Below are 26348 nucleotides of genomic sequence, written 5' to 3'. Positions count from 1 at the left end.
AATCACCCAACATTTTTTTATTTTCAGCCATCGTTGTCGTCATCGACGACAAATCAACCCGTTAGCTTTGTTGCTTGATCTAGATCCCATCAGCATCCCTAGCATTTTTAAGTTTTAGTAGATTCAACCAAGGTTGCATCCGTACGTACGTATGGTACGACCATATGGTACGGTACCATATGTACCTTACGGTTCAGTACGGTGGTGGCAGAGGTGCAATTTAGGCAAAACTCCAACGATCATGGTGGATTATGAATGCGAGCTGTTTTGGGCCTTTTGAGTGGTCTGGAAGGCAAATAGCCAAGAGTTACAACGTAACACTTGCTGCACCTTACGATTTCCAAATTTCCAAAGAGAAAGTTTTTGCAAAGAACTTCATAGATAGTAGCACAGAGCCTTCTACCTAAGACTTTCTCGCATTTGAGTTTTATGTCCAATTATCAATATGTTCATTTTTAGCATTGGAATGTAAAATTTTTTATGAGTCTATTGGTTTTTCACAAATGGTACGTACCTATTATGTACCTTAAAGGTGGTTCAGTACGGTAGTACGTTCCGTACCTACCTAAAAGATGTCGTACACTACGTACCTTTCCACCTTGGATTCAACCCTTCGCCTCGACCTCGACGTCAGCATCGTCATCATCATCACCGTCGTTGACATCGTCATCGACATCATCACCATCAAGTACCATAGCATCTAGAACCATTGTACCAGACTTTGTGCAATCTAAAGCAAATACCTCTCTAGAAATAGAGAGGGGGGCCCTTGGAGGGGGGTTTGGGACCCCATCTGGTGCCATCTCTTCTCTCATTCTCTAGCACTCTCAGCACTATTCATTCATAGTTTCCACTCTCTTTGTTTTGGTCATTGCACATTCTCTCATTAAGCTAAGGAAGGCTCTCCCTTCCTCTAATTAAAAGGAACTGTGAGCACTCATTGTTCACTCATCTTGAGCTTACACCATCATTCTCTATTGTTGCACATTAATTTGCTATCAGAGCTCTTTGGCAGTGTTCAGTATCATCACTCAAGGAAAGAACCACAAAGAACCACAAGATTTTTTTTTATTGTTGTGATCGCACGTAACCCAAGACCACTTGGGCGTGTCAATCCCTAATCTATGTTTTTGAAGAGTGGCACGTAACCCAAAAAAGAAGGGCTTATCCAGCCTCCCCTCCTTCCTCTTTTCCACTCATTGCGAGCAAACCTTGCACTTAGCGGCATTCCAATCGACATGAGGTGTGAAAAAGTAACCTTGGTGTGAGCACAAGGCCGCTAAGTGGTGCACCCGTAGGAAGGAGTTGAGCTTGGGTAAGAGAAAAGCCTTCTTAAGCGCAAATTGCAAGTTAAGACTCTGTTGGGGTGTAGGTCAGGTGGCCGTGGGAAACCGCCCATGTTTACTTTCTTTACCTAATGAATATAGGGAGAGAAAGTGAGAGAGTTGGTCACTCTCTCACTTTCCTCTCCACTAACCCCAAACTTTCTATGTCTGTGCTTCATCCCCTTCGCGCTTCTCCTTCCCTCTCTTGCACACACTCGATGTACATGTAGCACGCCCACAAAAATTGGTATCAGTGCTCAGGATCTCATCGGCATCCTCGGCTACGCCCCGTGTGTGCAGCAATCCCAAATAAGAAGGGACTCTTGAGAGATTGGCAAGCTCTGTAGGAAATCAACAAGGAAGCAATTAAAGGCTTCGAGAACTTTGCAAGCATTGCAAACAAAGGCATCAAAGTCTGCTCAGGCAGGTTGAGAGCAAGTCGATACTAAATCGATACTTAGGAAATCAAGCAACAGGTGGAAGCAAGGCAAGGAAATCGGGCTGGGGCAATTGTGCTTCAACCTCGGCAGTCGGTAGCAGCAGGAGAATAGGCTCTCAGACAGTAGCTTGGCATCTTGGGCAAAACCGAGCGGTAGCAAAATCACCACGGCATAAGCACCAAGCAGCAAAATCCAAGAGCAATTGAACAGAAGCAAATCGAGGCAACTGGTCATGAGCTGTGGTTGTGGATCAAACAAGGCAACCACACACACACACACACTGTGTGTGTGTGTATAAGCAGGCAATTCAAAGGCATTAGGAAGGGAATGGGGTATAGGAGGGCCTCTTTATTTGGCAGTTTAAGGAAATGCTTAAAGTTTAAGTCAAGTTTGACCAAGCCTAAAAGAGAGGGCAAAAAGGCCTATGCTGAGATTTTTAAAAATATCATTTGTATATTTTGTATTTTGAAAATAGGCTATTTTAACACAAAAGAGAGGTGGGTAACTAAATTTAAAATATCTTTCCCCATCTCTCTCCTCTCTCTCTAACATATAAAACACTCTCTCTCACTTAGTTCTCATTAAAAAAAGCACTTTTTAGTCCCTCCCCTTGCCAAAAAAGCAGATTTTGCATATTCTCTCATTGCATTCTCTCTCTAAAATGTGAGCCAACTCTTTCTCTTTCCCCCCCTTTTCTCTCTTATCACTTCCACCTTCCAATCATCAAGAGGACATTCTATGCTACCTGTATCTAATAGAAAGTGCAAATCCTCCAAGGCTGTAGATCTACTCTCTCTCTCTCTCTCTCTCTCTCTCTCTCTCTCTCTCTCTCTCTCTCTCTCTCTCTCTCTCTCAGGCTCTCTCTCCTCCCACTCCAGCTTCAGGTGAGAGCAATGACGAACTCCATTACCTCTGTGTGCAGTTGCATTTCTCTCTCTAAAGCCCTCATGATCAATATTTTGAATTCAAAAGAGATTGAGCTACACTCCTACATAATCATTTTCTACTATCTCTAAGTACCTTCCACTTTTTCCCCCCATAGCCAGATTTTCTTGCTTGCAGCAGTCAACCATTACACATTCTCTCACTATTTTTCTTGATTCGCTAACAAACATGTCATTCAATCGCCTCCACTGCAAGACATTACTAACATGCCAAAACGATATCGATTAAACTCTGATATGGAGCAGGAGTATGCTACTGTGTGACTTGGCACATCGAATCCCAATGCTGCAGACCAGCTACGGAACATTGGGTGCAAGGCAATCAACTTATGGGTTGATGGCCACATTTACCCAAGTGATCCAACGACTAATGCACCACTACCCTTTCGTAATGTCACTGAGCTTCTGCATTTTATTGGAGATGGAAGAGACGGACTGTTTGGCTACTGCTGGAGATTATATTCAGCTTTTGTCAATGAAAGGGAATCAAGTAAACATCTCTTGGCTGCCTATTCATCATTGCAAAAGAATTCTGAGAAAGATCTACAGCAAGTTAGAGAGGAAGCCAACAAGAAGATGAAGCAACGGAACGATGAGATGGCGAATCTCAATGAAAAAGTAGAGCAACAAAAAAAAGAGCAGGAGCACCGACTAGACAATTATGTTCAGCTACAACACACTTCATGGAATATGCGCCGGTGAGTCGATCATCTCACACATATTTCCCTCGGCTACCACATTTGCAAGCGCAAGAGACAAGCAATGTCCTTACTATCCTCAAGTAGTGGACCTTGAGAGAAACGTGTCTGTCAAACTCGGTAAGAATACTGATGCAAGATTTTGATTTCCTATATGTCCTGCAAGTTGGTGTAACGATAATTCAATATGCAGAAACTTGGCTCGAATGATGATGAAAATTGATCCGATGCTCAAACAATCGGACGTGCTCTGCTACGACATATCATCAAGCCAGAGGATTTGGTTGAGCTACTAGATTATCCATCCAATGATGGCATTGCTAATGTTTGGCGGAAAAAGTATTTCAATGAGCTAAAGAACATTGTGTCACCTCAAGAGATGATGGAGGTGTGTGACAGCGCAGGAATAAGTTTCAAGGCCTATGAAGCTTTGTATAAAAGTGTCACACTTGGTCACCAGACAAAAGGTTTGTTTCGATTTTTTCCAACACCTTACAGTGTCAATGTTGCAAAAAAGTGCGCCAATAATGATGTTGCAAGCTTGTTGGGCGGATTTAAGTATGTGAAGGATGACATGCCATTAGAAGACAACAAATTATTCCGCTACAACGAGTTCAACAATGTGTATGTTGACTTGTGAAGCTCCAAGAGTCAATGATAAGATTTTATGGGTTGACACAAGAAGAGTGTCATGGGAAAGTGATATTTGTTATGAAGCTTGATGAGTGCCAAGTTGTTAAAGGTCAACGGCTCCAAAGGGTAAGTGTTACGTTGATGAGTAGGGCCTTGGTGGGTGTCAATGTGGAGCTAAATGCCAATGAGAAGGGAAACATTTGTTTAGGTGTTCAGTCGGAGAAAAATAGTTGGTGGATGGCAGCTTTCCATCTCCCACATGAGACACGTGAGACTTTGAAATGGTGTATTTCAATCACACAGCAATTGTTGATGTCATTTGACAACATCAAGAAGGACAGAGATTGCATATTTCATGTCTTGCAACGTTCCAAGTTGAGTGGCATTTGGTAGGAGACTTGAAAACACTCAAGTGTATGTTAGGGTGCAAGCAAGGTGCAATGACCCTCTTTCCATGCATTTATTGCTACCACAGTAAAGTCTCAATGGGAACTGATGGCAATGGTGCAAAGGCCACCAAGTCAAAAGGTAGTAAGGGTAAGGGAGGCAAAGTTACAGTCAACTCTGCAAAAGGTGTACCCACTATGCAAGCAGTGGGTAAAGCACTACAACAATGGTTTCAAGGTATCCTTAGTTGTGACCAACAAGTACCCCCTAATCGAAACATGGATGATCCAAATTGGGATCCTATTCTTTCAATACCACTGATAATGTGCATGTGTGCACCCTTCATGCCCGTCTACAAATTCTTGACAAGTTGCTTATGCTCCATATTAATTACGCTTTGAATATGGAGCCTGTAGAAAAAAGAGAAGAGTGTATACGAGAACTAGAATCTATTCTATCGAGCGTTGGTCTACATGCGGGTGCAGTTGAGCTATCAAAAGACAAGAAGGTGTCTGGAAGTACACAAGATCTCCCAAATAAAGTTTGTATGGGTGGTAGTAAAGCTAGACATTTGCTTTCAAACTATTCAGACTCCCAAAGTCCCAATGAGTTTCAGTTGTGAAAAAAGTTGTGTGACATTACCACTTACATAGGTAATGAAGCAACCCTACGAATTAAGCGTGCTCGTGTGTGGCAATCTACTGATGATATTTTTTGTCTTCTCGAAAAGGCAAAGCTAACTGATGATGAGATATCCACCCTAAAGTTTGTAATCAATAGTTTTACAGCGCAAATGGTGGATGCTTGGGGAGAGACGCACATAACAAATTACATGGTGTGTTGAACATTTTATATTTTCAATCAAAATACATTTGTATGCGAAACTATAGTTTGTTTTTTTTTCAACACATTCTTTTTGCACATAGTGCTTTTTTCCTCGACACTTATGGTTAATTAGGGATTTGGAGCAGCCAAGGAATGGAGTGTTCACACTAGCAAGCAAAAGCAGTGTATTTTAAAAATACATGACATGGAGGTGGAAGAAAAAAGAGCAATGCCCTTCACGAGATGTTCATTGGTTCTACAGAGTTTTAGCAGGAAGAGAGAGAAAGAAGACAAGATAACAAAGAAGTTTAAACTGCAGTGTATTTTAAAAATACATGACATGGAGGTGGAAGAAAAAAGAGCAATGCCCTTCACGAGATGTTCAATTGGTTCTACAGAGTTTTAGCAGGAAGAGAGAGAAAGAAGACAAGATAACAAAGAAGTTTAAAATCTAGAACAAAAAAAGTGGTTAGCTTGAGGCAATCACAATCATATCATGCTTTGAGTGCAAAAGATCGATTCCGATGCTGGTTGGAGACAAGGCGGCATGATGGCAGGCGTTGGGTGGAAATTTAATTTCCTTTTAACACTAACCATTTCTATTGTAAACATGCATTGTTATGCAAAGTGATTTGTAAAGGTGACAATTATTAGTCCCATGGCTCAGGTTTTGTCTATTTTGGAGTCTTTTTAAGTTTTCAGTGATTTTATTGAGTTTTTAAAATTTTTTAAAAGTTTAAGTACTATATAAGTCAAAACTCACAAAAAGTTCATTTCTTGTTTGCACATTTTAGAAGATCCTCTCAAGCCCAAACGTACACGCACTCATATCTTGCACAACATGGACGATACACAAGAGCACACATCCACGCACAACGATGACACCAATGCCAGTGACAGCACTAAAAATATGTTAACCCTCACGGCTCACGGACACTCTATCACCTACGACGGACGTTGTATTATTTACTTGGTAGAGTCAGGTATCGGGCTTGTCGGTCCAATAGGAAAAGGGTAAGAGTGATCGCTGATGAGAGGCGCACTCTAACTGGAACATTCAAGGGATTAGTTGGCTAAGCATGGGCGCCCAAGTGTGAATGGGGCGAGCTCATATAAAAGTCAACTAAACCTAAAATTCACTCATTCTCTCATTTGTGCAATTGAAGAGTGCTCTTGCTCCATCTCCATCTTCTTCTTCTTCATTTTCTTTTGTGTCTGTGTGTATGCGTGAGAGAGAGAGAGAGAGAGAGAGTGCGATTGAGCATTGCGACGACGGCACGACGGCGGTGAAGCGGTTGAGTGCGGCGTAGCGGCGTCTCCTTCTTCTTCGCGGCGCGGAATCCTCCACGACGGTAAGTGTAGAGCGGTGAGTGACACACCATCGCCATCTTTGGGTTTACTAGTTTAGGCTTGTTGTGTGCTTGGAGCCATTTGTGGCTCGCACACAGTGTATCGGCAAGTTCCTTGCATTGACACACATTTTTGGCGCCGCTGCCGGGGAATGCCATACACTAAGCTTGAATGGCACTCTCTGCTTCTTTTGTGGTGCAATTTCTATTGTAGGAAAGTTAAGGAAGAAGGGTGTGTGTGTTGAGAAGAAGGATTTTGTGTTATACTGTGTATTTTTTTTGTTAATGGAGTTTTCAAAGGTACTGTGTTTTTTCTCTGTGTAAGGTGTTAGTATTAAGGTTGTTAATTCTCTGTAATGTAATGTACAGTAAGTAGGAGGTAGATATGTGAGAGCTAATAGAATGTGTTAGTGTGTAACAGTAGGTGTATTACTTGGAAATAGATAGGTAGAGTGTGTGTGTGCTCTCGCGCAGGCCGCGGTGACCTTATCCTTTTTATAAATTAAAATAAAAATTAAAAAAATTAAAGGTAGGACCGAGATCGGAAATATCTCTCAGACCCAAGCCCAAGCTCACGCTCAGGCCTAGGCCTCAGTCGCCATTTAAAATTACAAAAATTTTAGCTTCACATGTAGCTAAAAATTGATTTTTTGAGGACCAACGGAACTTCAGATGCTTGAAAATTGTGTTGTAAAGCACACCGTGACCCTCTGAGTGATACATTCGTTTTGAGCTATCACTTACTTTAATCAAAAAATCGATTATTAAAAAAACATTAAAAACGTAAAAAACACGAGTGGAAACGTACGCTTAAAAAGTAAGCAGTTAACCTTCGAGGTTAATCGCTGACGCTTGTAAGGTGCCAAAGGCACATGCATCTACACTCTGGTCGTGTGCTAGAGACGGAGCAACTAGAGAGAATTTCGACTTACGTGAGTTCTCAATATCCACCTACTTTAGGTTTCGGGCCCTCGACGGGGACCCAAGGTAGTACAAACCAAGACCCGAACATAGCGGCTAGTGACTCTTCCTCTGACTACGACGTCATGGAGGGTCTCCCAATGCCTAATCCCGATAGCTCAAGCCAAGACATGCATGCCAGGGGCCCACGGTCCGGGCCGAGCGTGCTTAGCCGCTTGAAGGAAACCTTTAGTAGAGCCACTTGCTCCGAACATGGAGCTAATGATGTAAATGAGGGGGGTGGGGAAGTAAATTCTCCATTCATGACCAACGTAGACCCTATACCCTTAGAGAATGTGTATGTGAATACTTCATTCACTACACCTCCTGACTCTTCAGAGTTATTTCCCTCTGAGGTGATATTACCCGATGGTAGAAGTCTTGCCGAAGTGCGAGAGGTTGAGCGATATATCCTTGCAGCGAGGGAAAAGGAAATCGAGAGCTTACGCAAGGCGGAGCAACAAAGTGAGTTAAAATCGGAAGCCCCTATGTCAATATCCTTGCTAAGAGAGCAATCGAGTGCTCCTGACTTAGCAACCGCTAAGGGCCAACCTTCAGAAAGCCACATTGCATCTGGTTCGAAGGACACCCCTAGCACCTCAATCCTAGATGGAGCGTTCGTAAATGAGAACTAGGAGTACGAACTACAAACGAAAACTCTGACCGACCTATACACAGGTCACACCTATCACGTGGGTTGGTTAGATGTCCTACAATCCACAATGGGTGCTACTAGTGTGGAGGATCAACAACAAAGAGTTTGTGAGGTCATCCATAGGGTCATTGAGTTAGAGAGACAGAACAAGGGGATCAACATGCCTTCAACGGGTCTCATGAGATTCTTGGATACAGGGAAGGCTAAACAACCGACCTTATGGCAAATGGAGACTCCCTCAATAAGTCCAATGGCTCCCCCATATGTTATTTCTCTAGGGGTCTCAGTGCAATCTGAGCCCACAAGTGATAGCTTCACCTTTCCAATTCTAGCTCATCTTTCCCTTGATGACACCACGGCTACCATGCCTACCCCAATGATGGGCATGCCAAGAAACATGCCATGGACCTCATTTGTTAGTAAAGCACCGATACATGGTAGCTCAATGCCTGCTCAACAGTACCTACAAGTGTGTATCAATCGTATACACCCATGGGTCCTCGTACTCATGTAGTCTCTACTCCTCCCATTGTTTCAACTACCTATGCTCCACAACCACAATACCCAAGTTCTTATTTCCATGGGACTATACTGGCTAGCATTAGCATGTCACATCCGACGTCTGCTATGCCTAGGGCCACACATATGAACTTTGAGCCACCACATGGCACAACATCGTACCCAACGTGGAACCCAAGGGCTTCCTATGCGCCAAGCCCAAGGCCAATACCTACTCCACATGTAGTCTCTGGAGCGCCTTCACCCACGGTGCCTGCTCACTTAGGTGACTTGGCAACATTTTCTCAAGCTATTGGTCGATCTATTGCTGAGAATATGCGTAACACGCGTGATAGAGAGCCTAGAAGTAAGGCAATACAAATAGCCAAGCTCACACAAAAAATTAGTGGAGACGGGGATGTAAGAAATCATATCGAAGTGTTTGATCAAATATGCGATTCTCTAGGAGAACACAATGACCTACATAGGAGTAATGCTTTAAGCCTAACCCTAAGTGGGAAGGCAGGGGATTGGTATAGAACCCTAAGGGTGGAAGAAAAAACGATTTACTCTACTCTTAGGATATTGTTCTTGAAGGAATACATACGAGAGGGAGTGCTTTGGGGTGTAGCCTCTCAGCTCCAGAAAGCCCAACGAGAGAAAGGAGAGTTGGTGAGAGACCTTATCCGTCGCTTGAAGCATTTGAATTCTCGTTGTAATCCAAATAAGCGCTTCAACAATAATCAATTGCTTGATAGATTCAATAGGGGGTTACGACATGAGGATATCTACAATGGCCTAGTCATTAGAGGTATCACCACTTGGGAAGTATTCACCACCAATGCGATCCAATTGGAGGATAATTTAATGATTCAATGAGAAAGAGTGTCTGTTGAGTCTCAATCTATTAGCTCACGAGCATCAGGGTATCATCCAATGACCCTAAAGCCTATTTTGCGAAGGAGCCAAAGATATCTGAGATGACTTTAGCAGATCTCACCAAGGCTATTCAATAAAGTCTTAGAGACAATCGTGCTCTGCAAAACAATCAAATGTATCCAAGAAGGGAGCGGGAGCAACAATGGTGCTCAGTATGCTATGGACCGCATAGTACCAGTGAATGCTCTACTTTTAGAGAAAAATTCAATGGGAACTGCAATGCCTGTGGGAGGTATGGTCATCAAGCTAAGGATTGCATAGTATTCAAGTGCGCAATGGCCAATAGACCAACCTTAGCATGGACAAACACACCTCGAGTGCCTGCATTGATGCCGGCCCCACCTCTTGAACAAACAGCACAACACATGGTCCCTAGGGCCCAAAATGTTGTTCCAAAAACACCTTTACCACCTCCAGCGCTAGGACCGCAACCACCACATCCGAGAATCACTTCTTTGAATCAAGTGGGTTGTGAGTCATCTATTACTTGTTTGGAAGGCTATGAGAAAGATATAGACCCTAATATTGCCTATGGGATGGATGTGCTTGAAGAAAGTCCACAATACTACATGGAGGACTATTGCGGACAAGTCAAACCTATATATCAAGTAGCTGCTCTTGCGGCAAGAGGCCAAAATATCAATTACACTGCTGAGAGGCCACCTCTTCAATGCTATGAGTGTGGAGGTCCACATCGTGTAGCCGAGTTTCCTATTAAGCTACAAAAAAACGCCACACTAATGCAAACCAGTCAAGCGAGCACATCTACAATGTCAATACTCATGTGTAATCGATGTGGCATAGATCATTTGATTGCCCAATGTCCAAATAATCCAAATGCACCGAGGATCACGCCATTAAACTTGATTGAAGTTACCAAGGAGCCATCACAAAGTACACATGTGGTACCACTAAACGTACTCACACGATCGATGCTCCAAAAACAAAACTATATTATTGAGGAAAGAGACACGGCATCAATTGCCCAATCTCAAAAAAATAAGAAAACACGAAGAAAGAGATCGCAAAAAGCAGCGAAGTCAGACCCCAGTTCAAAGACCAACATAGGGACTGGTGACGACCCCGTATATATGAACGATGCTAAAGAGGATTCTGATTCAGGTGAAACCATGGAGACCAAAACAACCACTAAGATAGAAACCAACAAGGAAGATCTTCATGAGCCACAATGGCCAGGATCCAAGAAGAGGATAAGAACTTACCCAAACCCTACAGAGGAGATTGAGCGAGTTAAGCAATTAAGGAGTTTTGTAGAAGATATCCAAAGGGATCTAGAACCACCACCTAGGCAGATCCAGATTACAGACACCGTGTTCCCTACGCAACAACAACCTCACCAAGTCCATAGACCCTTAGACATACCTAGTGTCATCCAAGAAGAAAGTGACTTAAAGTCATAGGAAAGTGGGCGTACTCACTTCTTGATGGAAAGAATGTTTACAGAGGGACTACTTGATCCTATCGAAGAAATGGAGATCCCATATTCTCCATATTGAGGGACTGAAGTTTGGGCTACCACAATTTTCACAGATGGATGGAACTGGGGAGATGCCAATAGAGAAGAAACACATAGATCCACAACCCAACCTAGATGAGAACCTTGTTATAGAAATACCTGTTAACAAGTTGGGACAATACTTTGATGGTGATGAATCCAATGCGACCATACCAATCACCTAAGGGATTAACTGTGAAGGGAATCCTTGATGGTGGTGCTAGGGTTAGCATTGTGACTAAAAATTGATGGGAAACTATGGGAAGACCTCACCTTGCGACCACAACCATTGTAGTGAAGATTGCCAATGGGTCTATTGTTAAACCTATTGGGATGCTAGAAGATCTCAAGATCAAGGTCTTTGGAAATAAGGATTACCTTCATTGTTATGGATTTCTCCAAGCACACTATGGCATCGGAGATGATCTTAGGACGTCCTTTCATGAGGGAAGCAAAAATGGTGCATGACTGGTCTAAAAACCATGTTTACTTGCAGTTCCAAGATTCTGTCATTCGAGTGGATCTTGTTACTGGTCGAGCACATCCCCTAGGAAACAGGTTTATAATTGATCATAGATCTGACACCACATTTCACTCGGCCCCATTGCAGTATTGTTACACGTGTAAAGCGGACACTGATGTTGGGAAAGATTCTCCTTATATGGATGTACTACCTGGGATGACTGAGTCAGACAATGTGGATTGGGTCCACCTAGCAGCAACCATAGACACTTGCGGAAACAAGGGGACGACCTGGGTAACACCTGAGGAGGATGAAATGCCCGTACCCTTAAATATGCTACAAGCAATGCATATGGCTTCTGACAAGACTCATCCTCATATAACAAAGAAAACATACAAATGGATCCCTAAAGCTTCTTTAGCGACCATAGCCATTGCTAAAAGACAAGATCGTGGTAAGAAACGTACCACTCGCTCCAAGAAAAGTAAGAAAATGTTGTGATGGATTTCTAAACGACTATTAGAAGCCCAAAGCTACTATTAAGGAAATGATCAAATCTGGGTGCAAAAACATAGATTGTGTTCTTACCTATCACCTGACCCATGTGAGCCCAATTATGTAGCTCCAAAACGAATTGACGATCGTGGAAATAAAAAAATCACAAAATGCTACACACCCGCTCCAGAGCTAGTTTGGGTACCGAAAAAAGAACGATTTGTTCCACCTAGCTCAGGAAGGGGGGAGTCCCATGAAGCTTCTAGCTCCTCATGTAATGCATCCATAGAGGTAAAAGCTTCTCCACAGCCTCCACCTACAATAGTGGACCTCCATAAAGCTACAAAGGAATCCACACCTCCCAGTGTTCAAGAATAACCTCATGAACCACTTCAAGTTCGATCCTGGGAGAGTACCTTACCACCCTTACAACTCGACGAGGCACCTAAGGTAATAGAAAACTACTGGCAAAAATCATCACCTATTACCAACTGGAACAATTGGTTTCAAAAGGTGACGAACACATTTCAAACGGTATGATCTACCCAAGGAAGGGGGGAGTGTTTGCTGACATACATCATTCACTTGCTTCCCTCTCAACCTTCCTCCCTGACCTCTCAATCTCCCAATCTTAAGGAATGTATATATAAAGCCTTATACTCACAAAAAACAAAAATAATAAAGAGCAAGAGCAATTAGCAAACGAGTATGTACAATAAAAGTCAAAACATTGACCCAGATCTACACATTCACATCCGGTACACTGAAACAGAAACCTATGTCATAAAACACCTTTGATCCTCATCACTCGAGTGATGGAGGGTAGGTAGGATTAGTACGATAGGAGTGTTTCTGTTTTAGAGTTGAGTGATTAGCAAAGTTCTTTCTTCCCACTGATGTGCCTCCTAGAGGTATTCTTTGTGTGTCCTAGTGTGTACAGGAACGTGTTACTGTTGTTAGGATTTGGACCTTCATAGAATCTTTTTCTCGTTCACACTTCAAATCAAGCGCGACCATCAACACAAAAAGGTGTTTCTTGTACATTAGCATTGCCCCTTATCTTTTTTGCATCTATGTTTGTCTGCTTTGATTGTGATTAGTAGCATAATATTTAGTGCCTTTGTTTAGTACCAAACATTAAATTCAATGTAATTTTTTGTCATAATCACTTGTCTAGGTTTAAAAATCAAGCAGTCTAACTAAGCCAGTTTGACCAAGCTAGGTGTTAGAGATCTTCTCTTAATACCATGGGGAATGCCTTCCTAATAATCAATGGTTACTTACTTTCTTAATCCGATTTAGGCAGCATGGTGTGAAATGTACTAGGGCTTTCTAGTGGGCTTAGTCCCTATTGACCTTTAGCTTAAGTATTATAAAGGGAGTTTACTAGTGTGATGAGCGTGAGGAGGGTAACATTGTTATATGACCCCCCAAAGTTACAAAATTAAAATGCTGAAAACGAACAAACAAAAAAATCAAAGTGCCACAATGCAAAATCTTAAGCTGGAAGAGAAATCTCAGCTTGATTTGGTACTCCACTCACATGTATCGACTATGGTACTAGAGCCCTAGAGGTTCCCAGTGTGGGCACTTTTCCTTCACACACATCAAAATTGAATAATTGTGAAAAGACTTTGGGGAGTCAAAGAAAAGGTAATCAGTCAGGTGATGATTTCATGAGAAATTCCTTTTATCGTAGCTTAACTACAAGGTTTTCTAGGTATAGCCTCTAGTCAGCTCTCGAACATGAAATACTTGGCTCTCGCGATTAAACAACTTAATTGACCATAGAAAATTAAGAAGCTTACCCATGGTATTAATAGTCGATCTTTAGTGCCTTTCGACCATTGAATTAGCGACCCTGAACTTGTTTAATTTTTTACCTTCCCAACTGTTTATGCATTAGATTATATTGCAATTTAATGTTTATTGTTGACAAATGGTTTAAAATTCTGTTACCAATCAATTTGTCTGCCTAAAACTGCACCCGGGGAGGTCACCTAATAAAAATGTAACCTATCACGTGAGTTCAACAGAAGGGTATTTAAAGTTCTTGAAACTTATAGAAATATATATACAGAAGGGAATTATTTTTTCAAATTTGAAAAAACCTTACAGATTTTAAAAGAAAAGGGTACATCATATTCTTAACAAAATTCACAGAGAAGGGGTTTTACAAACATGTCTTGAACGCACGTGATATGGTAGTTTTACACATAGTGAACCCCCCGAGAAACTGCATATGCTTTTTAATTGCTTATGAGAATGCAATTACTGTGCCAATGTTGTTTGATTTTGCACTGACTGAAGAAGGCTAAGGACACACGTCTCAAAGGCTCTTCCACCTCGATGAACGAGCTTCAACTCAATAGCTTTCGAGGATGGAATCTACATCAGGAAGGGGAACATGTTAACCCTCATGGCTCACGGACACCCTATCACCTACGACGGACGTTGTATTATTTACTTGGTAGAGTCAGGTATCGGGCTTGTCGGTCCAATAGGAAAAGGATAAGAGTGATCACCGATGAGAGGCGCACTCTAACTGGAACATTCAAGGGATTAGTTGGCTAAGCATGGGCGCCCAAGTGTGAATGGGGCGAGCTCATATAAAAGTCAACTAAACCTAAAATTCACTCATTCTCTCATTTGTGCAATTGAAGAGTGCTCTTGCTCCATCTCCATCTTCTTCTTCTTCATCTCCTTGTGTGTGTGAGTATGCGTCAGAGAGAGAGTGTGTGTGCGATCGAGCATTGCGACGACGGCACGGCGACGGTGAAGCGGTTAAGCGCAGCGTAGCGGCGTCTCCTTCTTCTTCGCGGTGAGGAATCCTCCACGATGGCAAGCGTAGAGCGGTGAGTGACACACCATCACCATCTTTGAGCTTACTAGTTGAGGCTTGTTGTGTGCTTGGAGCCATTTGTGACTCGCACAAGGTGTATCGGCAAGTTCCTTGCATTGACACGTGCGACATACGCGCACAAAATCCGCAACCAGCACCTCGTACAGAATCCACCGCTTCAAATCCACAGCCTCAACCACAAGAACCAGCTCCACACACCCAACCACTCCCCCAACCTTCAACTACAGAGGATCAAAACACCATGCAATTGATTTTTGGTGATCTCCAGCCACTACATCATGCGAATCGCACACCTCTGCCGAAGCTCGAACCATTTACAGGTCTTAACATACCAACATAGGAGACAATACCTAGAGCTCATGCAATTGTAGCAATTAAAGATCAAGCCACGGCAACACTTCAAGCTCAAGCAACGGCAACACTTCAAGCTCAAGCAACCGCAACTATGCCACGAACATTGTCTCCGTGAGTCAAACAAAGGGTGATCAAAGTAATACCCGGTGATCCTATTTCAATAGCACGAGATGCCAAGAGGAGGAAGAGAATGAGAGAGTTAGAGAAGAAAGAGGTAGCAGATAGAAAAGCACAAAAATTGCATGAAGAAAAAATAATACAGAGAGAGCAGGAAGAATGGCAGAGAACCAAGGCTGAGAGAGCCCACTTGGCTAATTTACAAGCACGAGCAGAGGCCGAGAAGAGAGCAAAATAGGATAGGGTTCAGGCCGCCCAACAAGCAAAGGCTGGGAGCTCCAGACCTTCAAAAATTCCTCGAAGAGCAAAACAATGTGCGAAAAAGAAAAAGGACAAGCTCACACCTGAAGAGCAACAAGCCCAAGAAGAAAGGAGGAAAAAGTACAAAAATGATCCTCCTCAATGGGCCAAACAAGTGGCTCCTCCACCACCGCCAATAGCGCAGAAGAAAAGGCAATGCAAGCCTCGAACATTTGCTCTATGTGAGATCCGCAAATATCAAAAGAGCACGGAGCCAATAATACCAAAGGCAGCTTTTTCTCAGGTGGTAACAGAAATTATGGACGAATATTTAGATTCAGTTACACGTATCCAGCGTGCGGCTCTTTTGGCTTTACAAGATGCCGTCGAGGACATTCTTGTGCAGTTGTTCCAAGATGGTGTATCTTGTATGGTGCATGCAAAGCGAGCTACACTAAAAAATATAGATCTAGCTTTAGCGCTCAATCTGAGGAATGAAGGGTGCCTCCATAAGAATTAGTTTCCCCAATCTGAGGAATGAAGGGTGCCTCAATCTGAGGAATGAAGGGTGCCTCCATAAGAATTAGTTTCCCCATCTAACCTCTATTTATGAGATTTGTAACCTTTCGATATAATATAAACGATTCTATTTTCTCTCATTCGATGTAACTCTAATAGTTAATTGTCTACTTTCTATTGTTGAAGTATTTGAATTAATCAAGTAGTTAGATTTCACCTCCTCTACCATCTAAGCACCCGTCTGAGGTGCGACGTCTACCGATGAATATTTTATGAAACGGAGCTGTTTTGGGTGCGTATGGAGTCCGTGGGACGACCAAAAGCCACGGCGATGACCAGCGATGTAGAACGGGCCAAAAAAAAGCCCTGTGCGTCCAAAACAGCTCTGTTTCACAAAATATTCACCGGTAGGCGTCCCACGTCAGACGAGTGCTTGGATGGTCGAGGAGGTATGAACGCGTTGAAGAAAAAGATTTATTGGCCAATATGTGCAATAGAAAAAAAAAAGTACATGAAGTGACAAACAAAATGCAAAAGAAAAAATTATTGTATATTGCTCTGGATATTACATCATGGCTAGTTGGTTTTCTTGTAAATTACATATTTTGGTATAGGACGAATGGCCGACTTGACACCAAAAGTATTGACAATATCCTCTGGGTTTGTCACCCCTTGACCTAGGCTTAAGGCACAATGGGAGAGGACTGACCCAAGGTGCTTTCCTGTAAAGGCATGTAATGCAGCCTCTCAATCCACCAAGATACACTTGTGAGCATTAAGGGTAAGGGAATCTTCAGCAAGGATGGCACGTAATGCCTTGCACTTGAGCAGCTCTGCAGAACCATGCTTGGAGAACTTTGTGTGTGCAACTCAAAGAACGGATGGCCCCATATGGCCAAGGTAGTGCCACACGGAGCTATCTCTACCCATAGGATTGTTGTGTGAACCTCCAGTACGCATTGCAAACTTCTTAACACGGTATGCAATCTGCAAAACATTTTAAACAACTTCAACACTTGCTATAGAATACAATTTACTATCGATAAAGTTAAAAAGTGGCTACCTTAGTTTCCTCATCTATCTCTTCAAGAGTTTTCCTTGTAAGGTCGATGCTAGAGCGATCTTCTGCACCCATAATGATCAGCAGTTTGTGTGGAAGAAAAACGCTTTCTCAGATGCTTTCATAAAATGAGGCACATGATTTGATTTCCATAAGTGTATTTGCCACGGTTTGTACCAAATTCTGTTTTTTTTCACTAGGGAGGAATGAGAGGCTCGGTGGGAGACCTTGGTCTTCAAAGTCAATTTAAAAGTTGACCTTCTCTTGCTTTCCACGAGGATCTTTCATGTCCGCATAGATAGCGAGCACTGAGAGCGACTCATCTTCTCTGAGTCCTAGTGTCTTTGCAATGTCATCAAAGAACAGGAGGTGACAACCATCCACCACCACTGCATGCAAAGTCAGAATTTGGAGGTCAAGAGATTCCTCTAGCACCTCATCTCCCTCTATCATCCCATCTTCCTCCCTAGTGGAGCTGGGATCTTGCAGGAGGACAAGTGACATAGATGCTTTAGCCTGCTCATCAACCTCTTCAATAAATTCATTTGATTCCTCCACAATGGTTACAGGAGGTTTTTGGTCGGCCTTTTCCTTTGATTTTCCCTTCTCCATGCCCTCAAGCACAAGCAATACCAGAACCATGTCCCAAGAGATGAATTGGGTGCCTATGCACCCCATGCCAAAGTCTATGAGGGCATCCTCATCCTCTGTCTTGTAGTCCCGCTCACTAAGCCCTTTTATAAACCTCAACAAGCGATTACAAAAGTTTTTGTCGGTCGCATAGAGCTGTTTGAGAAAATCCACTGGCAACCACGCTATGTTGGATCCCTTGAAGACTATTGCGTATTCTTCCATGTGCTCCATCATGTAGTCAAAAAAGCTCTGGAATCCCTCTACATGAAGGTTAGCAGTGGCATGCATGTCGATCGTCCCCTCAAACACACTGACTAGTTCATGTGCATGATCTGCAAGTCCTATCTTCTGTAATTGTGTGAGAAGTGCATCAGAAGATGTTGCCATGGGTCTGTTCGCGAAGAAGATGGGAACAGAGCTGAAAGCTTGTGTTTTATGAATGTGAGAAATGAATTTTAAAACCTACAAAGTGAATTTTATACTCAATGTCATTTTTTTTTAAAGCACTTAAAATTAACGTCAAATTAACTTAAAACTATAATTATAAACAAAATCACGCGACAAGCATTGAAAGACACCAACATTAAAAGTCTTCACGCTCGAAACTAAAAAACTTGCATATTTCAAACTTAATCTTGGAAAAAATTAAAAATGAAACAGAGATTCAAAACGCCATATGTATTAACAGGAGCAAAATCATTTCAGTTACAAGCTTTTACATTAATACATCGCGAAAACCCAATGTTTTCACACAAAAAGCTCTTCTCTTTTCTGGAACGGACAACCTTTCATTGATTACAAAAACATATTGATTGAGCAAGGTATATCTAAGATTAAGATACTCGTGAAGGTGAATTAGATTCCACTCATTATTCACCGAGAGGTCGTGCACTGCGTTATCGTGGAGGCATATTTGCAGATCAATTGATTCTCTAGGAGCAACATCAGAGTCTAGTGCCTCCCATTCTCCCTTCGTCAACTTCCATATTTTGTATGGAAAGGCAATTGAAAAGCTTTGCTTCACAATATGGTATCTGCACACCACATTCTCAGCAACTACAGAGCACTTGATTGTATCTCCCTAGTGGTTGACCACCTTAGTCTCCCATCCAACTGCAAGGAAACTATTGATCGCACTTCCCCCTTTGCAAGTCCACATTGTTGGTGTCCTGTGAACACTCTACAGTCGAAAGATAAACACGAACACATGAAGGGACATAAACCAAGTTAGGGAAGCTTTATGGGAACCATAGATGCACTTCATTGTTGAATGCACATCCGCCTCGATTCTCCTTTTGGTTGCTGTGATCAAGGCACTATCAGGCCTAGGCCATTCCCTACTTTGCAAAGTTTATGGATGAACCGGAGAAAGATTACCATACCCAGTTTGCCTAGGCGTTACATAAGTATGGTTATTAAAAAAAATGTCCCGTGAGGCAAGCTTCACGGATGGACAACCAGCATAGAGCAGCTTGCCAAGGTCAACGTGGATGGCCTCAAAAGTTCTTGTGAAGGACTCTATTGGCTCCCCCTTTACAAAATTGGATGGGAATACATCTGCAAACATGAACAAGCAATGAAAGCCTTGTAGACATCAAAGCAATATATACAGCAGAAATACAAAATATACAATCGAAAAACTTGACAGAGGAGTGAAATTACAGTTTGCAGGAAACCTCGATGGAGCCATTGTTGTCTCTAGCTTCAGTTGTGAAGCAACTTACACATGTTGCACCATTGCAAGACGCTTGCCGTCATGGGTTTTCTTAAACTCCATGATCCTTCCCTTCCAATGGTTTGCTCGAGAAGCCATGTGTCTCCTTGAGACCTTGTGTGCACCTCTTGAGCAAGGCTGCATTGTCACCCACATCAATCGTTTGAACTCCGTCGTCACCGAACATCCACTGTCGTCTTGTACATTGCTGCATGAAATGGAGTCAATGACACTCCTAGGTCGTCGAGTATCCGATGATGCCATGGAGAATAGTGGCACAACCTGTAGACAAACACTTATGATTAGAGATTGCACATCCATGTTCTCAGTTGTATAGAGGAAGATTCTTGATGGTACATCAGATGAAGGATGCCACTTACAATTGTACTGCTCCACCTGCTTGTTGGCTTAATAAGGAAGATAATGTTGCAAATCTTGAGAGGAAAGTAGATCCTCTCTAGAGATCACAATGGAGAAGGAGCAGGAAACCTACTGAGGAAAGAAAGAGGGATGATCTAGCAAAAGGATATGCTGCAAATCTTCAACTTTAGATAGAGGTCTTTAGTGAGGCTCATGGAGAAATGGAGAACTTCAGCTTGAGAAGAATGCAGTAAGCTTGAGGAGGGAAAGGAGGTTCAAACTTCTGCTACAAAGCTTTTGGGAGGGAAAACTGAAAGGAAGGAAAGAGAAGCGACTCTTGCAAGGTGAAGTGAAGAGAAGTGAGAGATGGTACAATAGAGAGAGAGGAAGAGAATGATCAGCACGTTTTTGGAGGGACCCCTTTTTAGGAGAGAGGGAGGGAGAAAATTACAGCCACTAGAGAAAGGAAGTATTGGTTTTTACTCAACTATTTAGAGAAAAGTTCATTTTTTTGAATTTATAAGAGATTTTATGTTTGTATTTTATAAAAGAGTACAAGTTTGACCACTTACTTTTAGGACCTATCATACCCACCATTACAGTCCACATGACATCCACCCATTTGCCCCTTCCATAATCTCCTTTTTAATCCCATGGCAAATAAAGAGGCCCCCTTAGACCACGGTTCCCTTTCTAATGCTTGCACTACATCAGGCAACCGAAAATCGAGCACGCACACAAACACAATACCGAGCAGAGCGGGCAGTGTTGGTCAATAGATCGAGCAGTAGAATTGTGTGAGAGAGAGCGCGACCTTGTGGTGGTGTTGCTCTCACACACACACACACACACACACACACACACACACACATACATAGTGCCGCAAGGCAGCGAGCTCATCAAGCCGAAAGAGATCGACACACACACGCACGCGCGCCTCAATAACTCTCTACAAACTTCGACAGAGAAGCAAAATAAGTTTAAAAAAATTTAACTTTGCCTTACAGATTTCTCTTTGTGTGCAAGGGTGGGTTCACACCCCCCCCCCCCCTCCCTCGACTTTCTAACTTTGTATGCTAAAGCCTCGACTCTCCGCCCTGACTTCCCGAGTTTGGAGTTCCTCTTTGCAAGGCAATGAGTGAGTGCGGATGAAAGGTAGCAACAGTAAAGAGAGCTGATTTTGGTGATAATAAAGCTTTGGAAACTCATCATCAGCATTTGACGGAGAGCGAGCTTGAGAGGTAGAGAGAGATCTCTTTTGGCGTACATTCACAAGCACACACACCGACACGTGCAAGTGCGGGTGAGTAAGCCCGATGTTAGCCGGCATCGGCCCGAGTTCAATCTTTGAGCATAGGTGTCTGCGGCTACTCGGCTAGCCACTCCCGTCCGCCGACCGGCAGGAGACGACATGACATCGGCAATTAGAGTTGTTTCGACACCCACTCTCATGTTTTGGCACCAGATCGGCATTACTTACTCACTACGATGGATTTTTTGACATCTGACAGCATGACACCGGTTTCAAAACGAATGATTTTTCTTGTGATCGACAGTTGTACTTGCCACACGCACGGGTGAGGTACCTCTACCATAGAGTGACACCCGGCATCGGCACCGAGCGCACGGATCGCACTATATGGCATGATTTTTGTCTACGACACCTTTGGCGGCTATTCGACTAGCTCATTTCTGTCCGGCGGCAGAAATCGGCACATAGCGACACCGACACGCAGGTTACAGGTTACAGGGGGGTTTTCAGCCTATTCACACATAGATTCACCAGATTACCAGACATATCGCTTTCACAAGAGATTTGGCAGTCATTTTAACAGCAGATTCTCTACGGACAGGTGCGTTGATGGATGCATTTTTCTGTGAGAACACCTTGCTATTGAGCTCTTTTGAGAGCAGATATCCCCGCAGGGATCACTTTTACTGCATGCAGTAGTTCTTGGTGCCTGTTTGAACATGGTTTTACTCATGTATGTTGAGTTGCGGACATTGTCCACTGTACTACGTGTGGTGCATTATCCTTTGGAGGGTCGATAGCGTGAGGTTTTCTTTGAGCTGGGGTGTGCTTGAATGTTGAGACACCTTCGGTGATACAGGTAGTTGGTGTTCCCCTTTACGGTACCCTCGCCATAGGATATGTATCTGGACGAGCATTTATGCTTTTGACACCGAGTTGGCAGTCACACAGCAGTGGTTGTGTAGTAAATGCCCAATTAGTGCAGTTGGCACATTTATGTGTATTATGAGTAGATTTTTGACTCCTCATACAAAGGAGACTCTATCGGATTTCCTTTCTGCAAGTCGTGACTTTCATTGTTGGCACTTTTGAGTCTATTTTGGTTGGGATTTTACTCCCGATTCAAAGGTTACTCTGCCCAAATTTCTGCAGCTTCTCGCCATCATTTGGCACCTCTTAAACCCTCTTGTCAGTGATGGCTTCTTCTTCAAAAAAGGAGGAGTATTTCATTTGCAAGTTCGATGGCAACTTCACCATGTGGAAAGAGCATATGAAATATGTTCTGATAAACAAAGGCCTCTCAGAATCGTTGAAAGAGCGCGCAGAGAATGATGACTATACACAAGCTCAGTGGGAGCTTTTGGATGCGAAAGCCATGGCTACAATACGTCTACATCTAGCCGAGTCAGTGTTCTTCACTATCATAGGGAAAACAACAACAAGGAACTTTGGGATAGCTTATGTTCAACATGGGAGAGCAAAAGTTCATCCAACAAAGTTTTTCTCATGAAAAAGCTTATGAAGCTCAACATGAAAGAAGATAGCACAATTTTTGGTCACTTAAATGAGTTCAACTCCTTGTTTAGTTAGCTGACATGGCTTTAAGGAGTTTGACGACGAACTCAAGTCTATATTCTTGCTATGCTCTCTACCCAATTCATGGGATATCTTTTTCACAGCCATTAGCAATTCCGCTTCGAATGGCAACTTAGAGTTCAATCATGTCACAGATGTGGTGCTCACCGAAGAGATTCGTCGTAAATCTCTCAATGGTGCTAGTCATGGAGATGTATATATGGCTGGAAGTTAAACGAAGTGAAGAGGCCGTGACAGGAACAAATACATAAGCAAAAGTAGAGAATGAAATCCTCATAGTCCTAGCAGACACAGGAACCAAAGTAGAGACCGCAATGCCAAAAATGTCAAGTGTTACTATTGCCACAAGAAGGGCCATTACAAAAAGGATTGTCGCAGTTTTCTAAGAGATCAAAAAAACATGCAAAAAGATAATTGTGGCAAAGGCAAAAGTACGGTAAAGATTGAGGAGCTCAATGTTGTTGAGTCTCTTATACCTACCACTGCAGTAGAGGATGCTCCTCCTCCAGTGATGATCATTATGCCCACAAAGATTCATGCTGGGGTGACAACAGATCACTCATATGTTCTCATTTTCACTTCATATCTCACTCCATATGCTTTGGTTGCACAGGATGAGGGTTATGCATAGAATTGAATTCTTGATTCTGGTGCAAGTTTTCATGTCACACCGCATAGAGAGTGGTTTTCTCTTATGCATTCATGCATGGCATAGTCAAGCTTGGTGATTCCTATGAGCTTGATATTATTGGCATTGGTGATGTGAAACCTCAGATGCATGATGGCACTACCTTTGAGTTACAAAATGTCATACATGTGCCCAAGCATACAAAAAGCTTGTTTTCTATAAGGCAATTGGATGATATTGGCTACACTATAGTTTTTGGTAATCGTTCTTGGATGATCCGCAAGAACAACCTTATCATGATGAAAAGTAGTAAAAATGGATGCATGTACTCTTTATTTGTTTCAAGTGTCGAGGAACACTCTATCTATGTTGCTGAGCTACCGTCTACTGAGTTGTGACATAGTCGGGTAGGGCGTATTAGCCAAAAGAGAATAAAAACACTTCAGCATTTTGGCTACTTACCTGTGTTAAATTACAAGGACTTTCCATTGTGTGATCATTGTCTATACGAAAAACAGACTAGGTTGACATCTTTGCCATTAAATAAGAAACTGGGCGAACCTCTAGACTTGGTGCACATTGATTGTGTGGTCCAATGGGAGCGAACTACTTTCTCACATTCATAGATGATTCTACCAGAAAGGTGAGGGTGTATCTCCTTAAGCGTAAGGAAGAGGTCTTTTCAACATTCCAAAAATTCCTCGCCATGGTTGAGAACCAATCAAGAAAAAACTCAAAGCTTTTAGCACGGACAATGGTGGAGAATACATCTCCACAGAGTTCAAGATTTTTGCAATAGAAGAGGCATTTGGCGGCAGTTTACTGCTCCATACACACCTGCACAAAATGGGATAGCTGAAAGAATGACTCGCATGATTCAAGAGCGAGTTATCTCTATGATGTCTATGGCGAAGCTTACTCCAAAGTTTTGGGGGGAAGCTGTTCTGACAGCATTTCACATCATCAACAGGTCACCTAGTTCTCCTTTGAATTTCAAAATTCCAAAGGAATTATGGATTGGCAAAAGGCCAAGCTATGAGCATTTACGTGTATTTGGATGTGAGGCATATGCACATGTGCCCAAAGAACTTCATCATAAGTTAGATCCAGGTCACACAAATGCATTTTTATCGGTTATGGTGCAAATGGAGAGATGGGATATCATCTCTGGCACCCAAAATCAAACAAAGCCATTCGTAGCTTACATGTGATTTTTAGTGAATCAAAAATGCACAAGAAGCCCATCAAAGAAGTTGAGTACAGACGCGTTCGTTTTGAGGATGTGGCCTCCGAACCACCTCCGAACCAACTCGGTTCAGTAGTGTTGCACATAATCCTTAAGTGCAAGATACTACTATTGCTCCAGAGAGAGCAGAGTCTAGCAGTCAGGCACTGAGACACTCTGAGAGAGTATCACGTGCGCTCGAGCGGTTTGAGCCAGGTATACACCACATTTTGGTCACTGACAGTGGAGGTCCAACCTGCTACAAAGAAGCTATACAAATGGACGATAGCGTTAAGTGGGAGCAAGCTATGCAATCAGAATACAATTTGATTGTGGCTAATGATACATGGGATTTGGTTGAATTACCAAAAGGCAAAAATTCTTTACCTTGCAAATGGGTATACAAGAAGAAGTATACAGTGGAAGATCTCGAGCCTAGATACAAGGCTCGTCTAGTTGCCAAGGGTTTCAAGCACCAAAAAGGTGTGGACTTCGATGAGATTTTCTCTCCAGTGTCAAGATGACTACACTTCGCATTGTGCTTGGCTTGGTTGCTATCCAAGACATGGAACTTGTCCAAATGGACATGAACATAGCATTTCTTCACGGGGCTTTAGATGAAGATGTCTACATGAAACAACCAAAGGGCTTCGTATGTGAAACCCAAAACCCAACAATAAGTACATCCACAAAGTCTTGCAACGTTTTAGTATGCAGGGGGGGAAGTCGGTGAGTACCCCAATGCAAGCATACTCCAAACTTAGCAAGGAAGACTCTCCCAAGACAGAGGTTGAGAAAGAGGAAATGGTGAAAGTGCCATATTCTTCAGCAGTTGGCAGTTTGATGTACGCTATGGTAGCCACAAGACTAGACATTGCACATGCAGTGGGAGTGGTTGGTCGGTACATGGCAAACCCTAGCAAGCAGCATTGGGAAGCAGTGAAGAAAATCCGGAGATATTTGAAAGGCACAGCTAGCAAGTGTTTACACTTCAAAAACAATGATGCATCTATTGTAGGTTACACGGATGCGGATTATGTGGGTTGCGTGGATCGTAGAAGATCCACATCTGGCTATGTGTTCATGTTAATTGGAGCAACTATCTCTTGGAGATCGTGTTTCCAAGATTGCACGTCTTCATCTACCACTGAGGTAGAATATGTTGTTGCATCTGACGCCAGCAAAGCAATCCATATAGTTGGCTCGTTTAGTGGGAGATTTGGCCATTCACGAGGTTCCAGTACTACATTGTGATAGTCAAAGTGCCATTGCTTTGGCAAAGAATCTGGTGTTTCACTCAAAGTCAAAAATAATAGAGTTCAGATACCATGTCATACGAGATGCATTGGCTAGCAAGCACATCGAGCTTGTTAAGATTCACACTGACGATAACCCCGCAGATGCTCTCACAAAGAACCTAGCCTTAGAGCAATTTACAAATTGTATAGAACTTATGGGTGTAGGATGAAGCTGTTAAGTATGGAGCTTGATTTACCCTTGTAATTTTCTGTGGTAAAAGCGCACATTTGTAAGGCCCCCATTATGAGGAGAAGCCATCGTGCGTGAAGGAAAATCACTCACCGGAAACCAAAATTTTCACAGACAAGAATCAGGGGCAACTTTAAAGGCCTCGGGGGCGGAGGCCCCTGGAATATTCTTT

At 42.7% G+C, this 26348-nt stretch overlaps 1 protein-coding gene across 2 annotated transcripts in view; it reads right to left on the bottom strand.

Moving 5' to 3' along the window:
- The window catches only part of LOC147465850 (uncharacterized), a 62724-nt gene that overhangs the window by 12191 nt on the left and 24185 nt on the right, over positions 1-26348 (bottom strand). Inside the window, exons 2-3 of one of the 2 annotated variants that reach the window (XR_015189510.1) lie at positions 19576-19909; positions 18733-19470 (exon numbers count right to left, since the gene is read on the bottom strand). The exons of the other annotated variant lie outside the window; for it this stretch is intronic. The gene's annotated coding sequence lies outside the window, so the exon portion shown is untranslated. Of the gene's footprint in view, positions 1-18732; positions 19471-19575; positions 19910-26348 lie in introns of those variants that run through there. 2 annotated transcript variants of the gene reach the window in all.

This window comes from Adiantum capillus-veneris, chromosome 1 (genome assembly GCF_014529385.1).
Source record: "Adiantum capillus-veneris isolate H3 chromosome 1, ASM1452938v2, whole genome shotgun sequence".
NCBI classification, from domain to species: domain Eukaryota; kingdom Viridiplantae; phylum Streptophyta; class Polypodiopsida; order Polypodiales; family Pteridaceae; genus Adiantum; species Adiantum capillus-veneris.
The sequence above is the reverse complement of the archived record's forward strand: the minus strand, read 5'-3'. Positions and strand labels throughout refer to the sequence as shown.